The following is a 27,924-nucleotide window of genomic DNA, read 5'->3' on the forward strand; positions in this document are numbered from 1 at the left end:
TGCCTCTGAAAATTAAACTCTGCTCTGCTACCGGAGGCTTGAAAGTCAGAAGAGGGAGCCTCCACACACACACACATATCATATGCATACATGTATCTATAGTGTGTGTGTGTATTCACACACGCACTATACACTTTTCTTCAATTTGCTTTATTCACGCAGCAATTTTCTTTGAACGTTATTAGCACATACAGATCTACTTCATTCTTTTTAGTACTTCATAATATTCCATATATATGAATATGCTACTATACACTTAGCCATTTCCCTACTGATGAACAGGTAGGTGATTCACTGTGCTACAACGGACGTCTTTGCACTGTGCATGCCTCCTTCTGCACATGAGTGAGCCTGTCATTCGGGAAGATTCCTTGAGGTGAAATGTCTGGATCATGAGATACAAGCATCTTTAATTTCGATATGGCCTCAAATCCTTTCTGTTCATGCACACTGGTCTCTTGAGGGTTACTCCTGCCAAATTATTCCTTCCACACCAAAGAGAAAGTGAGATAAAATATTTTCTTGCTTAAATAATACCACATGCACAGGAACAGATGGGTCTGGAAAATAGAGAATGCACAGAAGGGATAGGCTTATGGGTAAGTGGAAGGATTTGAAGATGCCCAGTGCCCAGCCTGAAGCACAACCCCTGCCGGCCACAACAGTGCCCGAGAGGGTCCTCCTTCAGGGCCTTCCTTTGGGAAAAAACATTAAGTCTCCAGAAGGCTCTTGTGAAACTATCAGTGTCCTATCTTGCAAGGATGACACACGAAACCATTAGTGTGGATTAACGCATCAGTTTCCCCAACAAAGAAGTGTGAAAACTTGAGCAAATAGGGTCACTTCTCTGTACAATGGGAATAATCTGTATGCCCACCTCTCAGGGTTGTTGGGATAATTCAATGAGCAAGTGACTGTAGAATGCTTAGCTTGGGGCCTCCATGGCAGCTGCCATGGTAACGGCGATGATGAGGATGATGACAGTTGCTACAATTCTTAATTCTCCAAGAGGCCTGCCTGCCATGTGGGTACCTGCCAGGAAACCTACGCCTAGGTGGGATGCCACAGTCAGCCCAGCGTCTCTAAGGGGTCAGAGGAAAGAGAAGAAAGGTGAGAGAGAGAGGAGCAAGAGGAACATGTTTTGTTGTCTTCCTTCCCGGGAGGATTGAGACAGAAATGGATGCCAGACGTGGTGGGTGCTGTCGTACAATCCACACTCCTTACTGCAACAGAACAGCGGTGGTTTGGGACTAATAAGACAGACACCATTGGTGCTTAATACTGGGCTACACATCTCTGAACCACATTCCTTCCCAGAGATCCAGAGATCGAGAGGTCAGCTCATTGTCTGAGCTTCCAAGGATAAGATGCACATATTTCTTTTGTGGGAAACCTATCAGATGATCATTTCGATGCAAATAAAATGGGTAACAACTGAAGAGTACTGATTACGTGCCAGACTGCTCTAAGAGCTTTGTATGTTTTATAGGTAAGGGGCCTGCGGCAATAAGTCTTGCCCAAAGTCACACAACTAGCAAGTCGCAGAACCAGGATTCAAATGCAGTCTAGTTCCAGCTTTCATATCTTAACCGCTGCAGTTTTTGCCTCTTCATGTAGTCGAGGGAGAAAAAACCCATTTTAAGACGTGCCTGGCTATTCCTATGATGATTGAGTTTGGCTGGAATGATGGGGGAATATACAGAAAGCAACCTAGACAGACTCATAATTAGGTGGGGTTTTGGGTTGAAGGAAAATGACATGGAAGGGGTAGCTTCATTGCTGTGTCCCTGGGCTGACAGCCCTGAAAACTTCAAAGTGGTGGAAGTGGACAGCAAGGAAGATTTTAATCCAAAAGAACCATGCTGGTTCTAAGCCAAAGGCAACCAGCACTGAGGTCATGGAAAGTGCCAGGCTCTTTCACCTCTAAGCTTCACAACAGTCCTGCAAAGATATGAGGTCAGTGCAAAAGTAATTGCGGTTTAAAAGGTTAGAAATGCAAAAACCGCAATTACTTTTGCACCAACCTAATGGTTCTATTACCCTGTTTTATGGGCGAAGAACCCAAAGTTCGGACAAGTGAGGAGGCTGACCCAAGGTCACACAGCCAGACAGGAAGCTGTGGACCTGAGACTCAAACTCCAGTTCAGCGGTTCTCAACCTTGACTACACAATGACGTCACCTGGGAGGGTGACAAAAATATATGCCTATGGATACCCAGGTCAACTGATTTGGCTGGGGCACCAGGGGCCCTGGCACTGGTGCGTTTCGACCTCCAGAGGTGATTCTCAGGTGCAGCCAGTGGTGAGAATGGCGGCCTAGGTGTTTCTGTTGCCCATCCCTCTGGAGCCGGTCTTGTCTGTGCCTCGCGGAAGCTGCTTCCCTGTGAGTGATGGAGGCAGAAGTATTAGAACGTTACTTTGAAAGTGGTTTGATCAGCTAAAACCTTCCAGCGCCCTTAACTGTAAAGGAACACCCACTGACATCTGTCTCTCCTTAAGGGGGACTCCAACGACTTGGAAACTTATTTTTCTGGTTGCCATGACAATCTTTTGCAACATCAGCAAAACTGTTCTGTGCTACAAACAAGCAAGCATGAAACTGCTCCCAATCTTTGAGCTGAGAATCCACCTCAACTCCACACCAGGCCATGCCACCTCTGAGCCTTCACTTAGGAATTCTAGAAAAGAACTGTAGGTGTTCAGGCGTTCTAAACACTCCCCGCATATTACCAGGGCCCAGAGATGAAATGCATTGCCTCAAGTCAAGGAGTAAATTCACATCGTCAGGTTTTCTTTTATTCTATGCCCTAAAAGATGCACCTCCCTATCGTCCTAAAAGATTTTTGTGTTTTGATCCAAAGAGGAAAGAAGGGAAATTGAAAAGTCCTTCCACTTTTACCTTTTATGGTTTTTATTTACTTAATTTATTGTTTAATAAAAATCACATATATTTAAGGTGTACCACCTGATTATTTGATATACATACACAGAGTGAAATGATGACTACGTCAACCCTCTCTGGATAGACTCAGGGCAGAGCACTTTAATTCCTCAGTCTGCTAAAACTTAGCATTTCACCCCTCAAAGTTGTACTTGCATTTGTACCCCCTGGATCAATCTTCAAACATAGCAATTCAGCTCTGCACAGATTTTAGTCACCATGATAGGTAGAGAGGAGGAAATATGAAAGGCTCTTTCCTACGATTGTAAAAATTTCATTATGGATGGACAACCGAATCAACTCTGCCTTTATTGGCAAGTATGAACAAGCTATAGCTAAATGGAGTGGAAACTTTCCTGACTCAGGACCTGGGGCCTGGGGCAGCTCTATCCCTCACTAGCTGTGTTACATGATAGCAAGCTGTGTGTGTTAAGAGCACGCATGTCCTTCGTGTCAGACGGAAGTAACAACAGTTTGAGTTCTCAACTCAACTATGTATTATGTATATGAACTTGTGCAAGCCTCAGTTTTTTCCCCTATAAAATGGGGATAATATCTCCTAATAGGGTTGGCATATGAATATGTAAAGCATTTAGCACAGTGCCTGGTATGCAAAAAATGTTCAATAAATGACAGCTATTGTTAATATAATCTATAAATCATGCATACTATTGAATCTGCCTACCTCATAGGAGTGGGTATGAAAAAAGGGAATGGATGTGAAAGGACTTTGCAAACTACCAAATTTACATGTAAGAGGGCTTATTTCTATAATTGTTTTTGTTATTATAAAGGCTTGCTCACTTTTTAATTTTTTTATAAAAGATCTGTTATGAACAGCACCTCTGCACTTTTCTTATCATAAATAAATATCTTTTTCCACCACCACCACCACTACCACTTTGTGGGGTTGGATTTCTTACTGAGTGGTGAGAGAACATGCATATCTGTCACCGTGTGTGCATCCATATGTATGCAAATTCCTGCTCTGAATTGTTCCCCCAGGGAAAAAAAGGGTCCTGTGATACCAATATGTTTCATTCCTTCCTGGACCTATCAGGATTCTTGGTTGAAAGCAAGAGAAATAATTTGGGCTGCTAACACAAGAGGGGAATTTAGCAGAGATGCCAGATTCACAAAATAAAATTGGATGGGGGTGGAGGGGTGGGGGTTGGCAGAGGTGGCATGAAGGACCAGGCTTGAGAAACTGGCAGAAACCTAGGGAATTCTGGAGGTTTGCCAATAAGATTCATGACCTAGCAGCAACCACTGGTCCCGCCTCTTCAGGATGCTGCTGGTGTGGCCACCGTCACTCTGATCAATCTCCTGGCCAGTCTCCATCCCATCCATGTCACTTTCTGGAGAGAAAAAATCCCAGGAGTGATCACGTAATTGGCCCAAAGTAGGTGACATCCCTGCCTCAAGGATTTTGAAGGACTGTACAGTAGAGAATAGTGGAAGGATCTGGCCCTGGGAATTGCCAGGTCTCCACACAATAAAAACTTGCCCCCAAAGAATGTGGAGGTTTAAATGCAAATATCTTCTAGGAAGGCACCTTTTACCCAGCTCTCATTTTACTGATGAAGAAGGTTCAAAGAGGTTATTCAATGACTGAGGTGTGAGTTCTCCCGGCTCCCAACCCCACATTCACTCTCCTACACAAAACTCAGTAATTTGTAAAACCATAAGCTGTTCCTCAGTGTTAAACAATATCTCAGGTGGGGACAAAAGGGATTGGCTCTATGGAGAGTGATTATCTGTTCTCAGGCTCTATTCATTACATAAGCTCAGCACATAAGAATAAATAATGCGAGAATGCAGCTGACCTCCAATATACTCGTATGATGAAGAATCTCATTACTGTAAATCCCTTGGTGATATATATGGAGAACTGGCTACCATACACTCAATTTTCAATAGAAATCATTAAGCACTCCTGCATCCAATGGTCTTTTATTCATGGTGCAATTAAAAAAAAAAGCAATTTTCCATGCCATAATTTGCCTGGTTTCTCATCTAAAACTCTGTCTCATTCTGTTTCCTTTTCTTTGTTTCAAACTGATACTAGTGAGGCTCTTTGAATTTGCAGACCCAGATAAAAACGCCCTTTCCATTTCCCAAGCAACACCACGTGCATATTTGAACCTGTGCATATTTGAAAGCCTCCTCTTTTAACAGGCAGGTAAATCGAGGCTCAGAAAGGCTATGCTAGGTGGGTAGAGGCAGGAGGCTGGCCAAATGCCATGAATCCCTCCCTAGAAGACTTCCTGGGTTGCAAACCAACATCTACCTTGGGTAAGTCGCTTAACCTTTCAGTGCCTTCCTTTACTCATTTGTCATATGGGAATAGTCATGTTATTAGGAGAATTATATATGGTTGATGGTTATTATATAACCGTTTACATATGTAAAACAATTTGAAGAGAGCCTATCACTGTTGTTGTGAGATGTCTAGTAGGTCTCTCAGATGTCTACGATGGAATCCTTAATTTCCCTCTGCCTCTAGCCTGTTCCTCCTTCGTGTTCCCCATGTTATTTATAGAACCATTATCCTATGGGTGGCTCAAGCTAAACACCTAGGAGTCATTCTTCATTCATTCCCTAAATCCAATCCATCATCAAGACTTTCCATGATCCTTTCAAAATATATTTGAATGGGTCCACTTTCCCATTTCCACCTTGGTCTAAGTGACCATCATCTCTGTGGACTTCTGGACTAGCCTCCTGCTATGGACTGAATTATATCCCCCCAAATTTCCTATGTTGAATCCTTATCCCATAAGGTGATGGTATCTGGACAGGGGGCCTTTGGGAGGTAATTAGGTTGAGATGAGGCCGTGAGGGCCAGGACCTCAGGATGGGATTAGCGCCCTTTGAAGAAGAGACACCAGAGATCTTGCTCCTTTCTCTCTCTGCCATGTGAGGTCACCGGGCAAGGCAGCAGTCTGTAAGCCAGGAAGAGAGCCCTCACCAGAAAATGACCATGTGGGCACTTGATCTTGGACTTCTAGCCTTCAAATTCAGCCTGTGGTATTTTGTTATGGCATCCTCCTGAACAGACTAAGACACCTTCGAACTGGTCTCCCTGCTTTCATTCTCTTCCAAAATCCATTCTCCACGCAACAGCCAAATGGTGTCTTACCACTGTCACAGACCCCCTGAAAACCCTTCAATGGCTTATTTGTGTCCTTACAACAAAACAGAAGCTCCTCAAGTGGGCCCACAGCGTTCTGTGTGATTTGGCTCTGGTCACCCGCTCTCGCCTAGCTGTCTTTCCCCTTGGTCCCCGCACTCAACCATCCTAGCCTCCAGTTCCAGCCTCAGAACCACGGTGCACTTGCTGCCTCCCGTCAGCAATGGAATCGCTTCTCTCCTTCATCTCCTAGTTCAAAGTGGTCTTGGAGACCATCCTGTTGATAGCATCCCTGGCCCTCTTTCCTATTTATAATCCCTCCTGCCCCCCACGATGCTCATAACAGGCTGACATTCTGTTCTTTGTTCGTTTCCTTGCATATAGGTTGCCCCCAAGCCCACCCCATGCAAACTCCATGCGGGCGAAGATAGACGTTGTCTTGTTGCCTTTGCATCCCGGGTGCTAAGTGCCCAGCACGCTACCTAAGACATTTGTGACAGTGGCTGATAGGTTTCTCGGAGGCGCTTCCTGAAGTCCAGGGAGGTCAGGTGACTTTCTCAAAAGCTGGCTTCCAAGGACACTGCACTCACTCTTCGCACTCCCCAAAGCGACTCGAGACGCTCTTGGGATCGAGAATTATTTCCTCATTCAGCTGCCAGACCCTTGTGAGAGTTGAGTCTAGAAGCAACTTTTCCCGCATGGAGCGCAGCGGTGCACAGAGCCTGGAAGGGGCGGCGGGGGCGATAGGGGCGGGGCCGTCCGGGCGCGGAGCCGTCTGGGGGCGGGGCCTGGCTGCCCGAGCCAATGGGGCGCCGCGGCGCGGGGAGGCCAAGCCGCCGAGGGGAGACGCTCGCGCGCGGTGCGGGGAGGCGGCTGAGCTCCGGGACTTCTAGCGGATCCGCAGGCGGGCGCCGCTGCCAGGGCAGCCACCGGGCTCCGGGTTCCTGGCTGCTCGCACGGTAAGCAGAGCGCACGGCGAAGTAGACTTTGTGGGATTTCTGGCCACAGGGAGTCCTCTCCATCCCACAGCCACGACTGCTGGGGGCATCCTCGCGCCCGGCTGCCTACCCGAGAGCTCCCGCTCCGTGCCTGCGGGATGCGGGCGCGCGGAGCGGCCCAGGAGGGAGGCGAGCAGCCGCCGCGCCACACTTCCTCCCCAGGCTGCTGCTGCCGGGCCCCGGGGCCCGAGTCCGGGACCGACAGAGCCCTGGCGGGGAGTGCCCGAGGGGCCCGCGGCCAGCGGGGCTCGGAGTAGTGGTTCCTCTGATTATCTCCACCCGGAGCCAGGGCCCGGGAAAGAGCAGCGGCCGGACCTTGCCTCTGCCTCTGCCTCTGCCTAGGTCTTCAGACACCTCATGGCCTGTTGCCTTGGGGCGAGCGGTCAGATTTGTCATGCCGTTTCCTATTCCCAGCCGTCCTGGGGCTCAGGAAAAAATCTTAGAGCGATTGTTAACCTGGCCAAACTAGGAACAGAGACGAGCGCTTGATACAGCACCCCGTGGATTTATTCAGCATTTGGGGGGCTCCTATTGTGTGCCAGCCACTGTGCTGAGCCCTAGCCACAGGAAGAAGGGCCTCGGAGGAGCTCCTGGGGATAAGCAAGACCACAGGAGGAACAATGATAGTGCAGTGCAATACAGGGGGCGTGAGGTGGAGAGGAGGAGCGTGAGCAAGCCAGGAAGGCTTCTGAGAGGAGGTGACTGTTGAGTGGGCCCCAGAGGAGCAGGAGGGTAGGCCAGGCTGAAAGCTACAGTGTGTGTCGGGGGTGCTGGGAGGCTTGATGAGATAACAGGAATTCCAGATAGATTTTCTTGTGCAAAGGTAAAGAAACCGAAAAAGTCCAGTGTCCTGACTTAGAACATCAGATAATCAAGTAAGTCGAAGGCTCGTTGTAGGAAGTGATCTGTCAACATGGCAGGGGGCTAAAACGTGCACAGATTTTAAAATGTTGCCTTAGACTATTTAGAATTTTGTCCTGGGATGAAGGAGGGCAGGGGAGGAATTTGGATCAGTGATCACGTCACTCTGGCAGCTCTGTGGAAAATGGATGGAGACTGGAGGGTAGAAAACTGGTAAGTGGTAGCTACTAATTCTGATGTGGCTGCACATTCACTGGACCCTTCAGGCAGCCTCCTCTGCCCCTGAGCCCCACTTCCCGTTTTTGGGGCACGGATTCATTCTGGTGGGGAGATGTTGCTTGTTTCTGCAACCTCAAGTCATTTTTGTTGTTTCTGGGGGCTTTGACCTCGGCCTTCTCATCAGGGATGGCCCCTGGAGGACTGTGGTCTGCTGGCCTTCCCCTCTCCTTGGGCTCCCCTTTCTGTGTCACAGAGAGACAGCCCCAGCTATTAGGCTATAGGGAAGCGCAGGGTCTTGCTGGGGAGTGAGACCAGGAAGTCACTTTAGCTCTGTGCCTTGGGGACATTATCAACCTTTCTGAACCTCAGTTTTCTGATTTTAAAGGAAACCATCATACTCGCCTGCAATAGGTCGGGTTCCCTGGAAAAAGACTGAGACTCGGATTTTTCTGTGAAGGAGGATTCTTGGGGAGTGGTCTCATTCTCCAAGGGTGCAGGGGAAAGGAAGCAGGACTGGACAGAGAGAGAAGTTGACCTGTGATCAGTGCGAGAGAGGCCTCAGCTGATCCCCTGAGGCATGGGGCCAGGCCTTTGATGGCCCGTGTTGACCAGCCAGTGGACGCAGGCTGTCCCCGTGGAGGGGGCATAATTTTGGGTGTTCCTTCTGCAGAACTGTTTCTGAGGAGGGACTTAGCTGTCAGCCCTGGGCAGCCAGTACTCCCTGCAGCGGGCACAGGGGAGGAAAGGGTGCTTTGGTCTTATAGGGGGATTGAGAGCTACACTACAACAGCCAACCTCACAGGAAGGGAAGTCAGTGTGTCAGGGAAGTCACTGTACCCGGTGCAGAGCAGGCATTTAAAAAGTGTTCGTTTTCTTGCCTTTAAACTTCTTGACTGCGTCTGAAAATGGCTTTTGGAGTTTGAGTAAATCAGCTTTCTGTGAGGAAAGAACCTTTCATAATAATAGTCACAATGACTACTCTTCCCTTTATTGGGTTTCTCTTACATCTGTGCATTCTCTCCTAGTTATCCAGTAGTACTCCAAGTTAGGGGCTTTTATTCTCATTTTACAGTCAACCCAGGTGTCTTTTTGCTATAAAATAATAACAATCACAACAACAATCCAAACTATGTGATTTGTTATGTTCTCTGAAGTGATTTCATTGGTGGATTGATTCATTAATTATTTTTTAATCCCATTATTAATTCAATCAACGGGTATCGAATGACTCCCAAGTGGTGGGCGCTGTCCTAGGTGCTGGAAATACAATGCAGTCTAGTAGAGGAGAGACAGACATTAAATGCTTTGCTTCTTCAAAAGCAAACACTGAAGGATGGACACATCGCGTTGCATTGCCAGGATGGGATCAAGAGAAATAGGCCCTTTTCCCAACTGACTCCTTCTCATCCTTCAGTTTCAATACAACCTCCTCAGAAAAGCCTTTTGGACCAGCCTGTGTAAAGCAGGTCCCCTCCCTTTTACTCTCCCTTCATAGCACATGTCCATCCATTCTATTTACTTCCCTGTTGTTGGTCCTTCCTACTGTACTGAAGGCTTCAGGAGATCATCCGTTGCTTTATTCCAAGATCCCAGCACCATGTTTAGTGCATGTTTCTTGAATGAGTGAAATGAATGAAGGGGGAATCTCTGCTTAACAGAGTGGCCAGGGAAGGTCAGGCTGAGGAGTGATATTTGCACTGACATCTGAGGGATGAGAAAGATCCAGTAATGTCAAGACCAAGAAGCAGAGAGAGCAGTTTGTGCAAAGACCATGAGGTGGAGGAATGGAGCTCAGCGTGACTGGGGAGCAGCCTGAGATGAGTTTGGAGAAGTAGATGATACCTTGGGAGGCCACACTGAGCTTGGATTTTCCACAAAGTGAAGCGAGAAGTCACGGAAGGCTTTGAAGCCTAGTACTGACCCGGCATGATAGTATATATTTGTTTGTTAGTTGTCTGTTGTGCTTCGAGGAGGCAAGCAAGCCCCATGAAGAAAAGTGCTCAGTAAATATTGCTGAAGAGTGGGATCTTGTCACAAATTAGGACTTAGGTGAGAGATGTTGGTATCCTGACTACAGGATAGCAGTGGTACTGGAGAAAAGTAGGAGCATTGGAGCTATATTTGGGGTGTAAAATGGACAGGACTTGATCCATTAGATGTGGGGAACACAGTAAAGGATCAAAGATGACCCCCAGGTTTATGGTTTAAGATTGGATGATTGCCAAATGTCCGTCAATGGGTGAATGGATAGACAAAATGTGGTACATGCTTACATGGGACATTACTCAGCCGTAAAAAGAAATGAAGTGCTGATACATGCTGCAAAGTGAATGACCCTTAAAAACATTCTAAATGAAAGAAACCAGACACAAGAGGTCACATGTGATTCCATGTATATGAACTATCCAGAATAGGTAAATCCACAGAAAACAGAAAACAGAGTGGTGTTTCGTGTTTGCCAGGGGCTTGGGGAGGAAGGATAAATGCGGCACGACGATTTAAAGGGTACGTGGTTTCCTTTTGGGATGATGCAAATGTTTTGGAACTAGAAAGATGTGGTTGCATGACCTTATGAATGTGCTAAATGCCACTGAATTGTATACTTTAAAATGGTTAACTTTAAGTTAGATGAATTTCACCCCAATTATTAAAAAAAAAAAAATATTGGGTGAATGGGAGCACCCGTCACAGAGTGGGGGAGACTGGGTGAGGAGCAAATTGGGGTTAGGGGAGAAAAATCCAAAGGCTCTCTTGAAGATGCCCCAAGATATTGACATGCTGCCTGGGGTGGTGGTCGGGGAAGGCTGGGCTGGAGACACAAACATGACCGTTGTCAGCAGTTAGACGTCAGCCAACAAAATAAATGCGATCGAGGGAGAGAGTATGGCAGCCCACATCTGAGCTGGGATCGGTCTTTAATTTGAACTTCATAACTACCTATGAGAAAGGTGCAGTTGTCCTCCTTTTCCAATGAGGAAACTCGGGCCCCCAGAGGAACTTGCCCACGGTCAAATAACTTATTCATGTGGGTTTCCTGGCTTCCCGTCCTTCCCCTTTCCTTTGTCAGCGTGATGCCCGTTAGAACTTCAGCAAAGGCTCCCCCTCCCCCGGTTCCCTGCTGTCCTGGTTGAATATATACACGTATCAGGCACTGTGCTGGGCAGATGGGGGAGAAGGTAGAGATGGCTCTCGTGGAGTTTACTCAGTAAACAAGCCGCAGCAGCCCGTGGATACAGGGCCCCTTCGGAGCCTGGCGCAGGAGCATTGCCCAGGTTTGGGGGTGGCAGGTGGCCGCTACACTGAGATGTGCAGCAGAAACAGGAGGGTTGACCCAGAGAAAGAGAACGACTCTCTGGAGGGTTCATGATCCCTGAACACCTCCTGTAGGACTCCATCATTCTCTTTATTCCCCAGTTCTCCACAGGTCATTGGTATTTTCCAACTCATGGTGGGAGGTGTCTACATTTTCTGTAACCCCGGAGGCAGTAAGTAGACAAATGGCTTGGTTTGATTTCAAGTGGGGGTTTCAAAGGGGTAGCCAGCTAGGGTGGAAACAGCCTGGCTTTTAAAGCCAGGCTCCATCTCTTGAGCAAGTGACTGATTTTCTCCGAACTTTATTTTGTCTACCTGTGAAATGGAGCCGATGATGTCCGCTGCTCAGCATAGGAAGTAATTGTGATGATGGAGTAAAGTACTGGGCACATAGTAAATGCTCAGAAAAACGTTATCGCGTTTATCTTTGGGGGAGGAAGAGTTTCTGAATAGACCAGTGGTCTCCACACTCTGTACACTATTTAAAATGCATATATCCATGCTCCATCTGAAGAATCTGATTTAGATGGTTTGGGGTGGAACAAAGTGGTCTGTATGTTTAGAAAGCACCCCAGATAAAAGCGAGGGCCAGGAACGTTGGCTTAGACCAAATACTGGAATCATTGCTAGGGTTGCACAGCAAGGGGTTAAGCACCTAGAAGCTGAATGTTGCCTTCTAGGAATTATTAGCCAATGACGGTGCTGACCGATGATGTAATGTCTCTGGCTGGCACTTCATTGGTTAAGCGTATTGTTTCTCTCGCTTCAGCTGCGAGGAGCAAAGCTGGAGCCAAAGGGTTAATGATTCTGTGGCAGCAGATCGAGTTATTTCTTTTCCATTCCTCTTCTGCTAGGTGTGCGTGGATAGCACAGTAGCAGACTGTTGTCCTTCTCCTCCCAAGAAACAGTTGCACCTTCCTCCATACCTCCTCCCAAGCAGAGCACATGTCTCCGTAGTACTACGGAGGAGGGCCAGGCTGCGGAGGAGGGGAGCACGAGGGGGAGGAGGGGGATCAGTGGAGGAGCCGGGAGCTCTTGCAAAGTTCCGTGCTGCAGTCTCTCCTTGCCACTGGGGACACGCACAGCCCCAGCGGCTCTGGCCTTACAGACGTCCTACTGGATGAATTGCTAACCTGTCACCTGCTTCTGAGCGCCACTCAACCTGGCGGGGACCCTCAGACTGGGAGGTGAGCCCAGGGTTTTGGAAGAGGGAGTGGGCCTGGCAGAGAGGGGCCCAGGGGCAGTGGGAGGGCACAGCTCTGGACTGAAAGGCAGGCACATTCCACGGCTGCCCCAGGTTGCATGCGGTGTGACCTTGGGCCCCATGGTCTCCCTCTCTGGGCCTGTTTGCTCCAACTCAGCGTGAGGCTCAGCTTAGGGCCGGCTGAGTTCTGGGAGACACTGGCTGGGAGTGTGCTGACCAGGAGCTGCAGACAGCATGCTTTTGGTGTAGCTTTCTATCAAATGCTCCTCGAAGATCCATGCTTTGTTCTGGGAATCTGGTCCCCGAGGCGGTGTCAGCTGGAGCCAGCTCTAACCCAGGCCCCTCCTCACATTGTCTGCGCTCTCTCCTGCAACAGAGTGGCCCTTGGTAGGCTCTGGGCTGAGCTTTCTCCAGAAAAACCTGAATGGTCTCAGGGGTTTTGGTCATGTCGTCGGGGGCGACCTTTGGGTCCCCGACCCGGGAATCATCGTTGCGCCTCCTACTTATCTCATGCTGGAGCTCCTAGGGGTTGGGAGAAGAACTGATTTTGTATTCTGAATAGTACAGTTGTCAGGATTTTCTTGCTTGTGTTTACTGGGGCAAGGATTAATTGCTCCAGCCTGAGACGTCTCACCCTGCCCAGATCCTGATGCAAGCATGTCTGCCTGAAGGTGTAAATTGAAAGGAGCAGAAATGGGCACGGGCAAAGGGAGCAGAGTTACTGGGAAAGGCGGCCAGCAAAAAACCCTGACCTTTATTTCATAGGTACTTCAAGAAAACCTTGCATTTCATAGACAAGCTGTGATGCTGCTTCTCTCTTGCAATCTTTCAAAAAGTGCATAAATAAAAAGGTCTGTTATCTGTGTGTTTCAGAATTGGGTTATAAATGGGGAGCTCCCGATTTCCTTAGGAGACAGGAGCCTGTACAGGGTTCTCCCTATGTCTCTGATGACCCTTGGCGTCTGCAGCCCTGCGTTCTGGGTCCGGCTTTGCTGCTGAAGGACATGGAGGTCCTTGGCCAACTTGCTCGGCCTCTCTGAACCTCAGCTGCCTCATTTGTCAATCACACAGGTGGGAGGGAGTCGGACGAGCTGACTTTTAGAGCCCCTCTAAGCTCTGTCTGTCTGTGCTTTGGGGTGCAACAAGCCTTTGGAATCTGAGTCTGTTGATTAAGTGGATTGGACGAGTAAAGAACATTTGAGTAAAGGGACATGCAGCACACGTCCTCTGGGTGCTGGGGACTTTACACGTGTTTGAACTCATCTCACCCCTGCCAGTAGCCCTGGGATTAGGGAGAATTAACTCCACTCTACAGATGTGAACATCAAGGCCAAAGGAGAGTCAGTGACTTATCCAAGATCATCACTTAGTAAATGTTGAGACTGATATTTAAACGTGTGCAGGTGAACATCCTGAAGTGGCGGCACATGGCGGGAGCTGGAATCTCTACCTTTGCTTCCTCGATGCTCTTCTTTCTACTGGAAATCACACATTGATTTTAAGATCGACTAGTTCAGCCTGATTATTGTGGATTATCCAGTTTACTGTCTGGGGCAGAAAATTAGGGGACCCTGAGTCCAAAATGGACCTTACAATCAATTGAACCAGGCCCCTCAATGTGTCACTGAGAAAATGGAGGTCCAGAGAAGTTTGGTGGCTTGTTCTATGTCCCTCAGGGAGCTGATAGACCGCAGGGGATGCAGACCAATACTCCTCGTCGTAGGTGTTTGAAGTGGTGTTATTATTCATGAGTTTTTTTAAAACTTTCCTTTGAGAACTTTGGGATCACTTGATTTAGTTATTATCACCTCCAGGCTCCTTTAAAGTGCCAGAGGGTTGGAGTAAGACCCGTGGAGCAGCTACTCTACACCTGGCAGGTGTCTGAGACAGGAAAGGGGGTATAAGCAAGCCGACTCTGAGAGCTTGAGGAGCCTCAGGACGTCAGCTGTGTTTCATGAGGGTTGAGGTCACAGGTCAGCACTTTCCCAGGGGGTGGGCTGAGGCACTGACCGACCCATTCCCTCTGCCTGTGCCTGGCACCTCATCTATACCACTATAGGAACACTTGCCACAGGACACGTGGTCTCTGTTCTTTGTCTTCCTAACTGAGCTACGTGTTTCCAGGGCACGGCTCACAAAACGTGGAACTCAACGTGTCACCTCCTGGGGCAGGTGGGTGTCACTATATTGGATGTACAGAAATGTACACCCAGGAGGAAAAACCATCAAGTAATTATTTCAAAGCGTAGGGCAGATACTCAACTCTTTTCTTGATCACTGTCCTGTTAAGAAAGACTCGTCTTAATCCCATTCTTCAATATTTGAATGATTATCATAGGAAAGAGGGAGTATAATTATTCTGCAGGGCGGAAGAGCAAACAAAGCCAGCAGCAGTAAGAGGCAGTTGGTGGGGCGTGGAGAGCAGGTAAATAGGGGACAAATGTGCTGGTGGTGGGAGCCGTCCAGTGGGTAAGAGTCTACACCCTGTGCCCCTGTCATCAGATGTGGGTGGTAACCCTCAGGGATTGCTCTCCTGGCAAAGAGTAGCCCCCGGTAGCTTCTACCTTCCCTTCTAGATCTAAAATGTCTGGATTATCTGTCAAGCAGGCGTCAAGGAGAGGGGGCCTGGGGTCTTGCACAGCTGTATCTTACCCCTTCTTTAGGTTCCAAGTTGTGGTACAGGGAGAAAATCATTCATAGCTAACGACACCCTTGAAAATATTTGAATTTCCCAAACATTGCAATATGCGTGGTTATGAGGTTTGTGACCCTGAACAGTAATTTCTGTGCTGACTTGTGTGCAAAACATGACCTAGACTAAAAGAAGTAGCAAGAGAATGTCCATCTGCAGTCGCCTGGGTCTTCATACTGTTCTGTCTTGAAGGTAAATTTCTACCTGGCATGGGGAGGGAGGGCGGGGTAGAGAATTCTCAGGTGTTCTTGCTACCTTGCAGGTGTTAGGCCATTCTGCTTGAATCAACAGCCTCTAACACCTTCATACATGGTAACTGGGTTTTCCCAAAGGTAATGAGAATTAAATGACAGAATATATGTAGCAACTCAGAGCCCAGGAACTGTCACAGAGTAGATCCTCTGGGCATTTGTACTGGAAGGTGATCAGGATCTTACTTCAGCAGACTTGTCTATGCTGGTGTTTGAAAAGTTTTGGAGAAGAATCTGGCCATCTGTGTCCGGGTTGGCATTTCCTATCTGAGGTTGGCTCTTCCTGACAGGGTTCACCCTCATGCCCCTGAATGTTGCTTCTAAAATCCAAAGTCGAAAAACGAATGAGGTTGGAAGCTACACAGATCTGAGTGCAAAACAGCAGACACCCCCCACCGTGGTGTGACCTTGGGCGTGTTACTTAACCTCTCTGTGTGTAATTTTTTTAATTTCTCAAAATGGATCAATAGAACCCACCTTGAAGGATGGATGGAGGGTTGAATGAAACCTTTAGAGAGTATCTAGAACATACAGAGTAGATGTGTTCTTTTGTTTGTTGGCCTTGGAAAGGTATTGCAAAGAGGTGCTGGTTTGTTTTGTTTTTCTTTCTTCAGTCCCACCTCCAACTTCCTCCCGTTCAATTCATGGCACTTCTGGGTAGCTCTCCACGAGCCCTCAGGCACCCTCACATGGCAGTCCCCTAAAAATGACTCTGCTGGCAGCCGTGTCCCCTCCCAGCTCACCCTCCTGCCAGTCTCCTCACCGAGCACCAGAGAGCAGCACTCAGAAGGGAGATGTTGAACTTACTCCGTTTTTAAAGCACCGATAGCTGAATTAAATATTCTGGGCTGGGGATGCTTCATTCAGGGGCCAAGTGGGCAGGTGATTTGAGGGGTGCTACAGAGAAGCCAAAGCATGGCTCCAAGTTCAAAGCCTTGGGAATTTCATCCCTGAATGCTCATCTCTTGGGTTTCATGCCTTCATCCATTTCGTAAATATTGATGGGCGTTCTTATCCTGTGGGGGGCCTCATGCGACATGCAGGGGAGACACCCATGACGGTGCAAACAGGATCCCCGTCCTCACGGGTCTTATTTTCTGGTGGGGAAATAGAAAATCACCATAACAAATGCCTTGTGTGACGTCGGTGAGTGCCGAGTGCCATGAAGGAAAATGAACCAGTGTAAGGACATAGGAAGATGCCCTTATACCGGAAAAGTCAGTTACAGAAGGTCTCTCTCTGAGGAGTTGCTATTTCAACAGAGGCGTGAGTGACATTTGGGAGGGGGTTTTGGAAATGCGGAAAATAATTCCACGCAGAGGGAATAGCGAGTGAGCCTCAGAGGCACAGAAGGGAGAGTTTGAGAAGATGTGATTAGAGAGGTACCCGAAACCAGGTCTGGTGGGGACTCCTGGGCTGTGGGGGGCAGTCGAGATTCTATTCTGAGTTGGAAGTTTTGAGCAAGAGGTTACGTGGTTCGACTCATTCTTTAAATTGATTATATTTTTCCAGTTGTCACAGTCCAGTTGGTAAAATTAACTTTGTTCTGGTGTTCAGTTTTATGACTTTTAGCACATGTATAGATTCATGGAACTGCCCACATCCCAGTGAAGACAAAACAGTCCCATCATCCAACACGTCTCTTGTGCTGTCCCTTTAATGTCACAAACACCCAAATTCTGACATTTGGCAACTACGACTTTACTTCCCATCACTACCATTTGGTCTTTTTGAAAATGTCAAATCAGCAGAATCACACAGTCTGTAACCTTCTGAGACTGGCTTCTTTCCCTCAGCATCCTATCTTTGCGATTCATCCACGTTGTGGTGGGTATAAATCATTTGTTCCTTTTTATTGCTGGCTAGTATTCCATTGTATAGACGTGCCAGTGCGTCTACCCATTCAGCCCTTGGACACGTGGGTTGTTTCCATCTTTTGGTGATTATGAAGAAAGCTGCTATAAACATTTGTGTTCAGGTTTTTGTGTGAACGTACATTTCTGCTTTTCTAGAGTAAATACCCAGGAGTTGGATTGCTGGGACATATGGCAAATTTACATGTAACTTTCTAAGAAAGTGCCAAACTCTGTCCCAGTGTCGCGAGACCATTTTCATTCCCATCAGCAGGGTATGAAAGCGCCAGTTGCTCTGCGTCCCTGTCCGCACTCGGCATTTTCAACATTTGTTATTTTAGCCATTCGAATAGTTCAGTGGGTTGCACCATGGTGTTAATTTGCATACACCTATTGGCGACTGATGTTGAATATCTTTTCACATGTGTGTTTTCCATCCTTATATCCTCTTTGGGGAAGTGTCTGTTCAGGTTTGTTACCCATTTTTTAATTGCTTTTGTGATTTTCATTGTTGACTATTTTTTATACCTTCTGGATACCAGTGCTTTTGTGAATATGTGATTCGTAAATGTTTAGCTCGTTAAGGAATCATTCTGACAGCTATGTGGGAAGGAAGCTAGCAGGCAGGGGTGGAAGCAGAAGGACCATTGCAGTGAGTGGACCATTGCAGTAGTTCATGGGGAGAGATGGTGGCAGTTTGGACTCAAGTCATTGATGTGGAAGAGGTGAGACGTGGTCAAAATCAAGAAGTCTTTCCAGAGTAGCGCCATCTGAACTTGGTGATGGATGAGATGTGGAATGTGAGGGAAAAGAGGAGTCCAGGATGGGAACACTGCTGGAGGGGCTGAGATTATAAATATAATGTAGGCATGGTCTCTGCCCTCACGTAGTTCACAGTCAAGCGAGAGGAGCAGCACTGGAAGTCGTTCACCGGGAATGTGACCAGGTGTGCTCTCAGGTCACGTGGAAAGTATTCGGAGAGCACAGGTGATGGAGAAATCACAAAGGGTAAGGTCTCCAAGACCAGCGCTCTGGATGGCAGCTCTCAAACTTGAGTATGTATAAGAAGCAGCTGGGAGGTTGTTAAAAATGCAGCTGGCTAGTCTCCCGCCCCCAAAATAGGCGGTCTGTGGTTAGCAAGTGCCACACATCGTTCCCTGCAGGTGATTGATGGGCCGACCACACTATGAGAAACCCTTGGAGGAGCTGGGAAAACTTCACAGAGGAGGTGACGTTTAAGGTGGGGCATCCGGGCTTGATAGGGATTCTGACTTGGAGAAAGCTGGGAGAAGCACAGCCCGGCAGAGGGAAAAGCGAAAAGCAAAAGACCGGAAGAATGTTGAGAATGGCTGGAGATGAGAGTAAGTACAGATTGGGTGACAATGATAATTACTGACCAGAGAGTACATGGCTGTTTAGTGACGGGTGGGAGTCTCGTGTCTTCCTGTGCGCAGTGAGTCTTAAAGCAGCAGCTCATCCGCTCCCCGGTTACTAACGAGGTACCTGCCATGGTGAAATGTGCCAGGCGGACCCAGAGCTGGCTGTGCAGAGTGGCTGCCGTACTTTCAAGCCTCATATGATGAAGCGCCTTTGAAGAAAGCTACTGCTTTGGGTTAAAACTGACAATTTTTATTTTGTTCTGAGTCAGTTAATTACAATAAGGTATATCTTGTGTGAGGTTTGAAAGAACAACAGAAAACGTAATCCTGTGATGCCCCTAAAAGTTGTTGTTATACGTGGGATTGTTTGCCCTCATACTAAATGGCCTGAGATTGTTACGTTTTTAGAGTTGTTCTAAATCTGTCTTTCTCCTTAACTTCCCCCTGTTTCAAGCAGCTAGTGTACGTTCCTCCAGCAAAATTCTTTCTGATTTACCACATCAGAAAGAATTACTTACATCTGTTTGACTGAAGTAAGGGAAGGAAAGCAACTAAATATTATTTCCTAAGGAAGAATCAATAGAATGTGAGTAACGGGCTTTTCTCCTTCTTGTAAGGTTCAGAGAGAGGTGCTGTAGACTGGGGGGCTTGGGGCCTTTTCCCTTTATTTCACGGTTCTCGGTGTGTTGGTGTCTTAGTAAATTTGGCTGTTATAACAAATTACCATCGACCAGGTGCTTAAATAACAGATATTTATTTCTTACCATTCCGGAGGCGGGGGATTCCAACGTCAGGGTGCCAGCGTGGCGGGGTTCTGGTAAGGCTCCTCTTCGAGGTTTGTACATGGCCGTCTTATTGCGGCCTCCCACGGTGCAGAGCAGGGAGAGAAGAAGGACGCTCTCTCCTGTCTCCTCTTACGAGGGCACCAATCCTGTCCTGAGGGCACCACCCTCCTGACCTAATTATCTCCCACAGGCCCCTGTCTCCAAATACCATCATGTGGGAGGTTGGGTCTTGGCCATATGAGTTTGGGGGGACGGGAGGGCCATACACAGTCAGTCCATAGCCGTTGGGTAGCGGGGTTGGATCAGCGAAAGGCCCCCCGGGCAGTGGAGAAGGACTGCGACGGGATCTAGGAGCGTTTGAAGTTTCCTTTGGCAGAGGGCGAGGGCGTTCTGGGGGCGCTTCCTGGGCAAAGCCTGCCCGAGCTGGGCTTTGAAAGGCGAATGGAGTTCGTGAATCCGATGGGATGGGGAAGGGCTTCGAGGAGACGAAAGAGGAGGGCGTCCCGGGGAGCAGGAACATACGTGCAGAGGCCGTGCAGAGGCACATGGCTGCACGGCAGGTAAGGGGATACGTGTTTAGTGCACAGAACGGTGCCAGATAAAGCTGAAGACGGAGCTGGCCCAGGTCAGCCGGGTCCCTGCGCTGCCTGGAGGAGCTTGCACAGACTCGTACATCCAGGAGCAAGTGCTGCATTTAAGCAGAGCAGTGTGACCTGGTCAGGTTTCCGTTTTTTTAAAAAAAATGTCTGGCAGTCTATGCGGTGAAAATGGATTTGGAGGAGCCCTCACTGGATGCCTTGCAGTGGTGCGTGAAAGAGATTGTGCGTCCCGGAGTTAGAGGTTGACAGGGAGGGAGGGACGTGTGGAAGCAGCCCTTTCCGTCATCCCCGCACCCGGAATAAACTTCTTTTCTCTGTGACGGGGCCATAGGGAGGGAAATTGGAACAATTCCTGTCCTCAAAAAGTTCATAATGTAGGGACATCTGAGAAACCCTTGACAATCAAGAGATGGATTCACTCAGCTTCTTTGATCTACAAATATCTTTTGGGCACTTACTACCTGCCAACCCTCTCTGGTCGGTGCTGGAGACATGACAGTGAAAAAAATAAACAAAAGTCCCTGTCCTCGTGGGGATCACATTCAAGTTGGAGGGAAGCACAGAAGCACTACGTATTTTACAGCAAAAGTAAAACATAAAACATGTTACGTGGCAGTGGGTATTACAGAGAAAACTAAAGTAGGGAAGGAGAGAACGGGTGTCGGGAGAGGGGCTGCAACTTTTTAAAAGGAGACATTTGAATAAAGAGCTAAAGAAGGCAAGGGAATGTTACCACAAGCCTGCAAATATAAAGGCTGAAGCACCTCGCTGGAGGCAGGGTGGGTGTAGCAGCTTTCAGCGTGGGATTTGGGCGCGTAGACCTCCGTCTGAATCCTGGTTCCGTGCTGTCCTGGCTGGGTAACCTTGGACAGGTCCTCTCACCAACTTGAATATGGATTACTTTATCCATAAAATGGGATTGGTCTTGCCCGTCTCCCAAGATTGCCACGAGGCTGGAAAGAGACCCTCATTGCTGAGCGCCGAGCCTGGCACACTGAGAAGGCTCCCTGTAGGTACCTTTTCTTGACGCTGAGGATGATTCTAGCGTCATGGGAAGGGGGCCCTGTGAGGTGAACCCCGGGGTCCTTAAGCAGGATTTCCTGACCAGGGCTCTCTGCTCCGCTGCCTCAGGCTCTGCAGAACAGTCAGGCTGTGGGGCAGAAGCCCAAGTCCCAGAACAGCCTGGTCGCTTCCTCCGGCATCGCACGGGTCCTTCCCTACCCCACCAAGTTCTAACCTGACTGCCAGGCAGGATTCCTAACTTGCCTCTTCTGTGAAATGGGATGCCTGGCTGCGCGAGGTCCAGTTGCATCACTGGATTCCTCCCTCCACTCCTGCTGCCATTTCCATAAAGAAGGTGCTGCAGCACGCTGGGGACAAGGAGCCAGGGACTCAATGTCATGCCTGGTGCTGTGGCCCTGGAAGGTCTCGTTGTATCTTGAGAAGGATTCTCTCCCCAGGCAGGGCCAACCCCTCTGGGAAAGGATGCGAGAAAAGCGTTTTGTGATTACACGTTTTGTGGAGGTGAAAGAGAGCGCTGGTGGATGTGAAGACCAGTCGGCTTTTGTTCAGCAGCTTGACCAGTGAGCGCAGCAGAAATGGCTGTTTTCTGCAGGGGCTGGAGGAGGAAGCTGCTGCTGGAGCCACGGCAGTCCCAGCTGTGAAAAAGCTCTTCCCTGCTGCGGTGTGACAGCAGAGAGGGTTGTACTCTGGAAGGAGTCCCTAGTGGCTGGCTGCAGGGAATCTCTGGGTGGAAATCTGATGCTGGGATATGAAAGCTCTGCTTGCCTTGGGTGCTTTCCTCTGCCTGTCCCATGTCATCAACCCTTTAAGTATCCTAGCACCTGGCCCAAAGGGACATTACTGCAGCTTGGCTAAAGCCAGCTGCCTTTGAGGGGAGGAGTCCTGAGGCTGCCGCCACTGCTGCGAAGGGGAGTGATGGAAGGCAGGGGGAATTGCCTGGGTATCCTTTTAATCTGTTCCTTTTTTCTCTTTTCATTTTCTGAGTCTTTTGTTTTCATCCATTTTTCTTTATTCAGTTTCATTCTTTTATTCATGCACTCTAGTCTGTTTCTCTTTTCCTTCCTTCCTTTCGTCCTTATTTTCTTCTCTCTTCCACCCTTCCTTCCTTCTTTTCATCTACTAATTCATTTGTTAATTCAGTGTCAAGCCCTCTAGCATTTTCTCAGCCCTGGGCTAGCACTGGTAACACCTTTCCCCACAGCTCCCCAGCTCAGTTGCTCCAGCAGAGAAGAGGGATGAGGAGAAACAAACGGGCAAAACTTAGGGTTAAGGGCGGAGAGACTCTGCAGTCAGATCCTCCAAGTTAGAGTTTGGTCACTTTCTCGCTGTGTTACCATAGGCAGGTCACTGGAGCTTTCTGAGCTTCAGATGATGATGCTTCCTTCGGCTCTAATATCGGAGTAACAGAACCTTCTCTGTAGAATTGCTAGGAGTGAGAATGCGGAAATGTGCTTAACCGAGGGCTTGGCAAGGAGCAAGCATTCAGTCCACGTTGTTACTATGAATACAGTCTGAAGTATTATCAGCAATCAGTATCAGGGAAGGCAGAGAAAGAAACCACTCTGCTGTGTCCGGGTCTTGCCCTTGAAAGTGAGAAGCAGAGATACGCACTTGAATTCTTCGGGACAAAGCAGCCCAGGGGTGCAGAGGTGACAGAATGACTTGGCTGGGGGGGGGCTACTGCTAGTGTGGGGTGAGGAGCCCAACCGCCTGGGCCCAATCCCGACCCCACACTGAATCACAGGGGCCCCTGGGCAACTTCCTCTCCCTTCTCGGAGTCTCAGGTTCCTCTGCATGGAAAGTGGGCATGATAACAAAGGATTTCTGTTGGGACTAATTGGTTTAATATATGAACAGACTTAAAACGGTACCGAGCACATAGGAAGCGTTATATAAAGATTAGCTGCTGTTGTTGTTACGATCATCTTTAGAGCAAAGGTCACACAACCAGCCGGCGATGGTGCCTGCACCTGCTCCTGTAGTGAAAATAGGCACGCCAGCCTTGCCCACACCTGCTGCTTTACCTGAGGAGTCAGGCTGCCAGCTTTCCTGGTCTACAGGAGGAGACTGTGTCCTCATTGCTGCCGCTGAGCCTGCATTTCCAGAACTTTCTGAGCCAGTGCCCGGACTCAGGCTCCCCAAGGTGAAGGGCACTGCAGTATCTGCCACAGAGCACAGAGCGTGGCCCAGTAGGGGCCAGGCTATCAAGAAGTATCCCCGCTGATGTGTGAATTGAGAGATGGGTGGGTTAGCAGCAGCCTGGAGCATCTGGAGGTAGACTAGACGGAGCTAGAGGCAAGATTTAATTTTGCCACTTACCTGGTATGTGTTTCACGTCGCTGAACCCCCCCAAGCCTCAGTTGCTTCATCTGTAAAATGGGGTTAGTATATGCTTCGCAGGGTTGTGTGAGGATTGGTGAGACGATGCTTTGGTGAGAGACAACGGTGGCTCGGAACCTAGGGGTGACCCTGGAGTTGAAAGCAGTAAATCGATTGGAGGCTGTGTTGGAGGAAGAGTTCATGACGGCCTGGGTGTGGGAGGCTGCAAAGGGAGGAATCACGGCACTCCTCGCATTTCTAGCGCAAATGCAACTGAGTGCGCTACGTCCTGAGATGGGAGGAGGGAAGGGGCAGTTTGGGCTGGAGAAGATAGAGGGGAATCAGGTGTTCTGTTACGGGTACGAAAGATTCAAGGTGCCTGATCGATCGCGTGCCTTTGCTCTCCCAAGTGGACTTGCTAAATCCTCATTCGGGTGGCATCTGGCCACCAGAAGCACGGCCATGGCCCAGGCTGACGAGCTGCCCTGTCAAAGCTTCCTGGGCAACGACCGTGCTTCCCCGAAAATAAGACCTAGCCAGACAGTCAGCTCTAATGGGTCTTTTGGAGCAAAAAATTAATCTAAGACCCGATCTTATATTAATATAAGATCGGGTATTAATATAAGATCGGGTATAATATAATATCGGGTATAATATAATATAATATAATATACCAGGTCTTATATTAATTTTTGCACCAAAAGACGCATTAGAGCTGATTGTCTGATTAAGTCTTATTTTCAGGGAAGCAGGGTAAGAAGATAAGATTGAAGGCTGCATAGTTTCTCTCTCTCTCTCTCTCTCTCTCTCTCTCTCTCTGTTTCTCTCTCTGTCTCCCTGTTTTTTTCTATTGCTCCTTGTCTCTGTCTCTCTCTGCATCTCTCCCTGTCTCTGTCTCTCTCTTTTTGTCTCTCTGTTTCCCTGTCTCTTTCTGTCTATTTTTCTGTCTCACTTTTTCCATGTGGCTCCATGTCTCTCTCTCTCTCTGTCTCTCTATCTTTCTCTGTCTCTCTGATCTTATCTATGTGTCTCTCTTTTTCTGTCTCCATCTCTCTCTAACTCTGTCGATCTCTGTCTCTCTTTGTCTCTCTCTGTCTCCCTGTTTCTATCATTCTTTGTCTCTCTGTCTCTTTATCTGTCTCTTCTCTCTCTTTATCTCTGTGTCTCTGCCTCTCTCCCTCACCTGTCAATAGCTTCACTCAGGTATTCCAGATGACTGGTGTTTCCCTCATTTCAGCCCCTCCTTTGCGTCCTCAGGGACTTTGTAGCCTGGGTGAGCCTCCCAAAGTTCTCCTTTGTCTCTAGGAAGAAGGTTACTGATTTGGCTCCATGCGTTTTCTGAGCCAGCAGAACGGAACGCCTCATCTATTCCCAGACCTTGGCAGTGCTGGCATCTCTCCCTTGTCTCCAGGTGCCCGGCTCTGCTTCTTGCCATCTCCAACTCAATGAGTCTGAGCCAGATACTGTGGCTCCCCGAAACCCGCAGTTATAGGTGTGCTCAGGGCTCTGCAGGGACAGAGGGCAGCTCTCTTGGTCCCAGTTGGTTGGTGACAGTAGTCAGGGAAGCCTCCCTGGAGAAGGATGAGCTGAGTCAGAAATACAAACCAGCTGAGAACGGAGGAAAGCAGAGGGAAGGTCACACCAGGCAGAGAGAATGGGGATGTGAAACCACGGGGACGGGGCCAGAGCATAGGGATGGGGAACAGATTCCAGGCCCACGGAGGCCCGAGGCTCCGTGACGTGATGGAAAATCAGTAGTCCCTGGCCCCAGACAGACCTGGGCTTGCAGCCTAATTCCACAGAGGGGCAGTGCTGCCTAGTGGTTAGGACCACACCCACGGAGCCAGGTTGCCGGGGTTTGAAGCGCAACTCTGCCACTTATCAGGCATGTCACTTGGGGCCTCAGTAGCCACATCTGAGAACAACACGCGTATCTCACAAGGCTCGAGGAAGGGTGGCAGGAGTTCATGTGTATCAAGTGCTTAGAACAGTGCCTGGAAGAGTTGTAGTTATTATTTACAAATTGCGAGACTGGGAGTAAATTATCCTCTCTGGGCCTCAGTTTCCTCCTCTGTGAAATGGGGGCAATAGCACTTCCTGGGCAGGGTTGTTGTAAGGGTTGGGGACCATCAATAGTCCATTCATGTGCAATCCCTGGCTCCTCAAAGAGGCTCAGTAAACGGGGGTTGACAGCACCACCACCATCCTCGTGGTGATGATTATACTTCCAGGTGGGCTATCCCGGCACCAAGTCCCTGTGTATTCACTCCCTCGCTACGCCCTGCAAGTATCATGGATCATCCAGCCGGGAGACTGGAAATGAAATACTGTAAGTCGGGGCCACGGTTGCCCTGAAACGATTACCTGCCTTTTTCTGGACAGCAGTGATTCACGTGCTTTGCTGGCCACTCTGTCAGCTGTGTTGTCAGCTTTCCCCCAAGTCATGTGAAACGCAGCTGCAGGGCCCTCTCTGAAGCCGTTGTAAATTAGCAATCCACAGCAGATGTCTGAAAAGGAAGGAGCTATGATGAGCACAAGGAAATCCTGAGGCCATTCCTCTCTCTCTGCCCCCTCCACTTCCATGGAATTGGATTTTCCCCGTGGTCCCCACTGACGATGAACCTGGGGAGCACATGGCAGACTCCTGGGCACCACGCCTGGCCTCCCTAGATGCCCTGTCCCTGTCTGCTTCTCGTCCAGTCTGCGTCTTGGGAAGGCAACATTCTCTAGTTAGACCTGGACCCAGGACCCAGATTGCCTGGGTCTGAATCCCTTCTCTACCACAGAACCAGACAGAAGGCCTTGGGCAAGTCACTTCATCTCCCTGGGCCTCAGTGTCCACATCTGTAAAATGGACGTGGTGTTAATAATGGTTAATATCTCTGAAGATTTTTATGATGACTAAATGAACCAATGTAAAGTAAAATTCACCTGTCTTTGCTAGGCTCTTGGCTCTTTATTCATAAAATGAGGTAGTTGAACTGTATCCTCTTTGAGATTCTACTTCAGAATTTTAGGCACTGAAACACGTGGATATAAATTCTGCTTCTGCCACAGGGCTACTGTTTGATCTTGGATAAGTAACTTAACCCCTCAGAGGTTTCATTTTATTTATTTAAAGGAAATGATAATACCTACAAGACAGATTCTAATGAATATCTCAATAAGAAGATAAAGAGAATTAATTTCTCATTGGAAACTATCAAGTCCCTTTCACATTTAAAATTTGTTCCTGAAACAATGGCTCTGATTTAATGGAGGAATGAAAGATAAAGAAGCAGGAAGGGGGAAAAGAATGGAAGGGAAGGAAGAAGTGGTTGGGGGAAGAAGGAAGGGAGGGAGGAAGGAAGAAGGAAGGAAGGAAGAAAGGAAGGAAGGAAGAAAGGAAGGAAGTCAAGCACAGATGCTTTTACCAAGAAGGTGCCTCCCTGGAATTGTCCTTTGAAATGGGATAAAAACATAAATGTGGAGTTGATGCTGACCAACTTGCATTTTCTGAGCAGACCCACATGCAGGAGGAGGCACGGGGAGCTCTGCTGGGGCGGGGATTCCAGATCCAGTTGCCCTCCATCGGGGACAGCCCCCTCCCACAGCACCCCTCTACCCCCAGCCACACTCTGCACCTCCGTGACATAATCAAACCTCAACACTTCTGCCTTCATTTAGAGATGATCCAAATGTTCTGAGTCCTGGGCTGTTGCTGCAGAATGAGGGGTGGGCACGAGGACCTTCAGGCAGGTGCCGCTCTGGGGGGTGGGCTTTGGGGAGCAGTCAGACCCACACGGATACATCCAGAGACTCAGGAGTGCCCTTGGATGTTAATTTGTCTCAATGTCTAAATAGCCAGGTTTTCTCAACCAAATCAGGATATAGAGGCTTTCGAGGTTTTCTTTGGCAGAGGTTGAGGGAGCAGAGTATTCTCAGCCTGCATCCAGAAGTAGCGAGGGCTTGGGTTTCTAACCAGGCAGATGGGCATAGCCGCCATAGCTTTAGGAGGCTCAGATGCTCCCAGGAGATGGGAAGCTGATTTTCCAGAGACAGCAGGACTCCAGCAGGGGCCAGTTATTGGGGAAGGATTCTGGGATCCCAGTCAAGGTTTTAAGACAGAGCTTGGATGCTGGGGTCTCCGATTTTCAGAGCCCAACTGGTCAAATAAAAGAACCTGGGCCAAGGTCAGCCCTTGGGTCACTGATAGATTTAATTTTAGGGATGTTAGGGAGTAGTATTTTTTTTTAATTTTATTGAGGATTATTGGGGTACAATATGTTTCTCCAGGGCCCATCAGCTCCAAGTCATTGTCCTTCACTCTAGTTGTGGAGGGCGCAGCTCAGCTCCAAGTCCAGTTGCCGTTTTCA

The 27,924-nt window shown here is 48.6% G+C and overlaps 1 protein-coding gene across 3 annotated transcripts in view; it reads left to right on the top strand.

The window, feature by feature from the left end:
• The first annotated feature begins 6,925 nt into the window (after positions 1 to 6,925).
• SYN3 (synapsin III) overlaps positions 6,926 to 27,924 on the top strand; it is a 424,224-nt gene continuing 403,225 nt past the window's right edge. For 2 of the 3 annotated variants that reach the window (XM_033116584.1, XM_033116585.1), the window contains exon 1: positions 12,358 to 12,651. The gene's annotated coding sequence lies outside the window, so the exon portion shown is untranslated. Of the gene's footprint in view, positions 7,034 to 12,357; positions 12,652 to 27,924 lie in introns of those variants that run through there. The other variant, XM_033116583.1, reaches the window with a different exon arrangement.

Source organism: Rhinolophus ferrumequinum, chromosome 10 (genome assembly GCF_004115265.2).
Source record: "Rhinolophus ferrumequinum isolate MPI-CBG mRhiFer1 chromosome 10, mRhiFer1_v1.p, whole genome shotgun sequence".
In the NCBI taxonomy this organism is placed as follows: Eukaryota; Metazoa; Chordata; class Mammalia; order Chiroptera; family Rhinolophidae; genus Rhinolophus; species Rhinolophus ferrumequinum.